This window comes from Triticum urartu, chromosome 2 (assembly GCF_003073215.2).
Source record: "Triticum urartu cultivar G1812 chromosome 2, Tu2.1, whole genome shotgun sequence".
NCBI lineage: Eukaryota > Viridiplantae > Streptophyta > Magnoliopsida > Poales > Poaceae > Triticum > Triticum urartu.
In genome coordinates this window covers 601,636,870-601,643,478 of record NC_053023.1, presented here as the reverse complement: position 1 = coordinate 601,643,478, position 6,609 = coordinate 601,636,870, and positions in this window count along the sequence as shown.

Here is a 6,609-nt window from a genome sequence, read left to right as displayed (position 1 = left end):
GTAGCACTAGAAGAACCACTGCGATTGTGCCCCATTTGAGCTGGGCCGAGCACCTCAGTGGAGAAAGCTAAAACTGACTGTCATGATGAGGCGAGAGACCGGTCGCTGTTCGAGAGGTTTTTCGAGTCCTTAAAGGCTTATGCCGCTTCGAGCGAGGAATCGGCTTTGTCCGGCCAAGGCGTGGATAGCGCCCCGAACTCGGTCTTCCGAATACTAGGGGCTTCGCCGAAATTTAAAATTATAGAGTTCTATGGCTAAGTGAGAATGTTCAAGCATTATAGTCCGATTGCCTTGTTCGTTGTGCTGACCGCCTCCCTCGACGGACCCAATCATGGGAAAAAGAGCGCTCAGGTTTATCCCGAACACCCCAGCACTAGTGGCATGGGGGCAGAAGCCAATGATTGGCCATCTCTCAATTTTTTGATAAACGACCACACAGAAAATAATATTTTAAATTCAAGCATTGCTTAGCGCATATGAACAAGTTTTCAGCGCACAGGATAACACAAGCGAGTTCATTCAAAAATTACATCCTTGGTACATTCATCCGCCACAAGGCGGGCACTAGCAAGAACATCCTTGTAATAGTTCTCGGGCTTGCGATGCTCCTTCCCGGCGGCGGCCCGTCCTTCACAAGCTTCTCACCGTCCAGCTTACCCCAATGCACCTTTGCACGGGAAAGGGCCCTACGGGTACCTTTGATGCAGACGGAGCGCTTGATGACCTCGAGCCTTGGACAAACCTCCAACAGCCGCCACACCAGTCCGAAGTAGCTCCCAGGCAGGGCCTCTCTAGGCCACAGCCGAACTATGAAGCCCTTCAGGGCCTGTTCGGCCGCCTTGTGGAGCTCGACCAGCTGCTTCAGCTGGTCGCTCAAGGGCACAGGGTGTCCGGCCTCAGTGTACTGAGACCAGAACACCTTCTCTGTCGAGCTGCCTTCCTTGGCTTGGTAGAATGCGGCGGCATTGAATACGCTGCGGGGAAGATCTGCGAATGCCCCTGGAGAGCTCCGGATTCGGGTAAGTAACAAGTAGTTTACTTTTATATGTCTGCTTTGCATATAGAATGCCTTACCCGCCGCTATATTTTTTACCGCATCCAATTCCTGGAGGGCCTTCTAGGTTTCGGCGTTGGCAGATTTGGCAGTTTTAAGGGCCGCAGCAAGCTCGGACGCTCGCGTCTTCGAGCCGAGCTCCAAACTCTCATGTTTTTGCATGAGAACCTGAAGCTCTTGCCGCACCTCGCCGACCCGCGCCTCAAATTTCTCCCGCTCGGCGCGCTCTGTAGCCGCTTTCTTCTCGACCTCGGACAGCGCCTTCTTGAGGGTCGCCACTTCAGTTGTGGCCCCTACAATAAGCAGTATACTCCTGTCATTTTTTGCAATTGCGCCTTCCTATAGGCATTTTTTCTATAAGGTATCTCTTACCTTCTTTCTCCTCGAGCTGCCGTTTGGCAAGGCCGAGCTCTCGCTCGGTCCGCTCGAGGCCCTGCTTCAGGGCACCCACCTCCGCAGTCAGTGCGGCGGTGGCCAGCAACGAAGCCTGCATACGTATATTGACTCCTTTTTAGTTAGACTCCTGCGATATTTAATAGATCCTCTATTCGGCTTTTCTTTCCAAACGCCAAACAGAGCATCAGGGGCTACTGTCTATACGGTAATATTTTTACATAGTTTTACTTACCTCGAAGCCTGTTATAAGGCTAGCACAAGCTTTAGTCAGTCCGCTTTTGGCGGACCGAACCTTCTAGATCACCGTACTCATTATGGCATGGTGCTCCTCGTCGATGGAGGCGCCCTTAAGCTCCTCTAGCAGATTGTCCGGCGCCACCGGCTGGATGGAGGACGCCGGCTCAGTAGGCTTGCTCCTCTTGGTAGGAGTTCGCCTACCGCGGTCCGGAACTGTTGATGATTCCGGCGCAGTGTCCGTCTTAAAGCCGGACTTGGAGCCCAGGGGGGTCTTGTCCCCTTCACTCCTGGAGTCCGGGAGGTCGCCTCGCGGCACCTCCTGGACCACCTCCTGTCGCCTTGGAGCTTGTCGTGATGCCACTTCGGCGTCATCCGCGGCACAGGGGGAAGCAGCGGCCGGAACTGAATTCACGTCCGATGAATCCAGGGAGCCGCTCGACGACTAGTCGAGCCCGTCCTTGGGCGGACTGCATGATTATATCCGACATTAGGGAAAGCTGTGCAACAAAAGGAATATCACGAGTTACTCTGGTATCCGAACACTTACGATCTCGCCGGACGCTTGGCCCTGTCCGGCCACCCCTCTTCGTCCTCGTCGGCATCGGGGACGTAGTCCTGCGGAGGGGTTTTCCTCTTCTTGGACCCCTCAGCCTCCCCTACTAGGGCGGCCTCCCTCTTCTTTCCTCCCCCTGCCGGAGGGGGAGAGGTTTCTTCTTCCTCCTCCTCGCCTTCACGGGAGGAGTGCGTCTCGGACTCGTCGGACGACGAGTCCGACACCACCATATGCCGGGAACTCTTTCGAGTCCCCGTGGCCTTCTTCTTCTTGTCCTTCTTCTCCGGCACCACATAAGGTGCCGGAACCAGCAGCTTCTCTAGGAGAGCAGGGGCTGGGTCTTCGGGCAAGGGAGCCGGACAGTTAATCTGTCCGGACTTCTCCCGCCAATCCTGTCAAAGGTGAGGGAGTTTAGATCCCGCATAGAGTCAAACTATGAAAAAACTTAACATCCTGTAAAAGATGAAAATATCTTACCTCGCCAGCAGGACACTGCGAGCTCAATCCGCGGTCTTCGGACATGGATGTGGGAGCCTCGGCACCTTTGGTTAGCCCCCTCCAGACATCTTCGTACGTCGTGTCGAAGTGTCTGCTTAGAGTTCGGTGCTGCGCCGGGTTGAACTCCCACAAATTGAAGTCCCGTTCTTGACACGGAAGGATCCGGCGGACGAGCATGACCTGGATTACGTTGACAAACTTGAGCTGCTTGTTCACCAGGGACTGGATGCATTTTTGCAGTCCGGTCAACTCTTCTTCGTCGCCCCATGACAAGCTCATCTCCTTCCAGGACGTGAGCCGCGTAGGGGGTCCGGATCGGAATTCAGGGGCTGCGATCCACTTCGGATCGCGTGGCTCGGTGATGTAAAACCACCTTGACTGCCACCCCTTCAAGGTCTCTGTCGGTGTCAAAACCGGCGGACGGGTAGGGGGTCCCGAACTGTGCGTCAAGGCCGGATGGTAACAGGAGACAAGGGACACGATGTTTTTTTACCCAGGTTCGGGCCCTCTCGATGGAGGTAATACCCTACTCTTGCTTGATTAATATTGATGATATGGGTAGTACAAGAGTAGATCTACCACGAGATCAAGGAGGCTAAACCCTAGAAGCTAGCCTATGGTATGATTGTTGTATATGGAGTTGATTTCCTACGGACTACAACCCTCCGATTTATATAGACACCGGATAGGGTTACATAGAGTCGGTTACAATGGTAGGAGATCTTGAATATCCGCATCACCAAGCTTGCCTTCCACGCCAAGGAAAGTCCCATCCGGACACGGGACGAAGTCTTCAATCTTGTATCTTCATAGTCCAGGAGTCCGGCTGAAGGTATAGTCCGGCTACCAGAACACCCCCTAATCCAGGACTCCCTCAGTAGCCCCTGAACCAGGCTTCAATGACGACGAGTCCGGCATGCAAATTGTCTTCGGTATTGCAAGGCGGGTTCCTCCTCCAAGTCCTTCATAGAAGATTGTAAACACCAAGAGTAGTGTCCGGTTCTGCAAAATAAGTTTCCACATATTGCGATAGAGAGAATAATATTGACACAAATCAAATATGCCGACGTATTCCGCAGTGCATCATCACACTACGGCCAAGTCCTTTACTTGAATCGTTTTTACTTTTCCACCTCAGCATGTTTTGCGAGGCGGTTTCCTTGGCACGTCTTGTCAAAGCAGAGATCGTGTACCCCCTTTACGGGATTCTCATCAATACGGATGTGGGTAATCCAACCACGCCACTTATCACGGCGCTTGCGAGGCAAGCGAGTTTACCAGGCACGTGGGGACGCACAACCGCGTCCGCCCATATAAGGGAATAAGGATCCACCTTTTTACCTATGCCTTCTTCCTCCTTTGCCTATCCATCTCCTGCGCACTCGAGCTCCAGCGACCAAGCCCGCACTTCCCACCTCAACCTTCTCCAGCAATGTCTGGAGCGGGAGGCAAGTGGAAGGTCTCCTCCGTCACGGAGGGCGACGTCAAAAAGCTTAGGAAGGCTGGATACTTGTCCAAAGACATCGCGCACCGGCTTCCCGAGAAGGGGCAGCTCCTCCCCACCCCAAGGTCCCACGAGAGGGTAGTATTCCTTCCCCACTTCCTCCGCGGACTGGGTTTTCCACTTCACCTGTTCGTTCGGGGGCTCATGTTCTACTACGGCCTGGATTTCCACGATCTGGCCCCAAACTTCATCCTCAACATCTCGGCGTTTATCGTCGTATGCGAGGCTTTCCTCCGCGTCCGCCCCCATTTCGGCCTCTGGCTCAAGACCTTCAACGTCAAGCCCAAGGTGGTGCGCGGCAGCCAGGCGGAATGCGGAGGCGCCATGGCGAGCAAGATTGCCAACGTCCTGTGGTTCGAGGGCTCCTTCGTAGAGACCCTAAAGGGGTGGCAAGCCGGGTGGTTTTACATCACCGAGCCATGCGATCCGAAATGGATCGCAGCCCCCAAGTTCCGATCCGGACCCCCCATGCGGCTCATGTCCTGGAAAGAGACTGGTCTATCGTGGGGTAACGAGGAAGAGGTGACCGGACTCAAGACATGCAGCCAGTCCCTGGTAAACAAGCCAATCAGGCTTGTAAAAGTAGTCCAGGTCATGCTCGTTCGCCGAATCCTCCTGTGTCAACAATGGGACTTTACTCTGTGGGAGTTCGACCCGGCACAGCACCGAACCCTTAACAGGCTCTTCGGCACGACGTATGAAGACGTCTAGAAGGCGCTAATCAAAGGTGCCGAGGCTCCCGCATCCGCTTCCGAGGACCGCGGATACAGCTCGCAGCGTCACGCTAGCGAGGTAAGCTATTTTCACCTTTTACAGGCTGTTCAGCTTTTTTCATAGTTTAAGTCTATGCGGGATCTAAACTCCCTTACCTTTGACAGGCTTGGCAGGCGATATCCGGACCGATTAACTGTCCGACTCCGCTGCCCGAAGACCCAGCCCCAGCTCTACTAGTGAACCTGCTGGCTCCGGCGCCTTATGTGGTGCCGGAAAAGAAGGTCAAGAAGAAGAAGACCACGGGGACTCGAAAGAGTGCCCGTAACATGGTGGTGTCGGACTCGTCGTCCGACGAGTTCGAGACGCCCTCTTCCCGTGAAAACGAGGAGGAGGAAGAAGAAAACTCTCCCCCCCAACGGAGGAAGGAGAGAAGAGGAAGGCCGCCCCAACGGGGGAGGCCGAGGGGTCTAGGAAAAGGAAGACCCCTCCGCCGGACTACGCCCCCAACACCGAAGAGGGCAAAGAGGAGTGGCCAAACAGGGCCAAGCGTCCGGCGAAATCGTAAGTTCGGATATCAGAATAACTCATGATGTTCCTTTGTTGCATAGCTTTCCCTAATGTCGAATGTAATTATGCAGTGCGCCCCGGGCCGAACACAACGAGTCGTCGAGCGGCTCCCTGGATTCATCGGACGTGAACTCAGTTCCGCCCGCTGTCTCCCCCCGCACTGCGGACGACGCCGAAGTGGCATCGCAACGAGCTCTGGGGCAGGAGGAGGTGGTCCTGGAGGAGCCGCAAGGCGACCTCCCGGACCCCAGGAGTAAAAGGGAGAAGACCCGCCAGGGCTCCAAGTCCGGCTTTGTGCCGGACATCGCGCCGGAATCTTCAACAGTTCCGGACCGCGGTAGGCGAACTCCTTCCAAGAGGAGCAAGCCTTTTGAGCCGGCAGCCTCCGTCCAACCGGAGGTGCCGGACAATCTGCTTGAGGTGCTTGACGGCGCCTCCATCGACGAGGAGCACCGTACTATTATGAGTACGGTGATCCAGAAGGTTCAGTCCGCCAAGAGCGGACTGACTGAAGCTTGCGCTAGCCTTCTAACAGGCTTCGAGGTAAGTAAAAATATATAAAAATAGTACCGCATAGACAGTAGCCCCTGAAGCTCTATTTGGCATTCGGAAAGAAAAGCCGAATAGAGGATCTAGTAAATTTGCAGGAGTCTAACAATAAAGAGTCAATATGCGTGTGCAGGCTTCGCTGCTATCCACCGTCGCACTAAATGCGGAGGTGGGTGTCCTGAAACAGGACCTCAAGTGGACCGAGCAAGAGCTCGGCCTTGCCAAGCGGCAGCTCGAGGAAAACGAAGGTAGGAAATACTTTACAGAAAAAGTGCCTATAGAGAGGCGTGATTGCAAAAAATAACAGGATTGCACTGCTTATTATAGGGGCCACGACTGAGGTGGCGACCCTCAAGCAGGCGCTGTCCGAGGCCGAAAAGAAAACGGCCGCGGAGCGCACCGAGCGAGAGAAACTTGGGGCTCAGGTCGGCGAGGTGCAGCAAGAGCTTCAGGCTCTCATGAAAAAACATGAGAGTTTGGAGCTTGAGTCAAAGACCCAAGCGTCCGAGCTCGCGGCGGCCCTTGAGACTGCCAAGT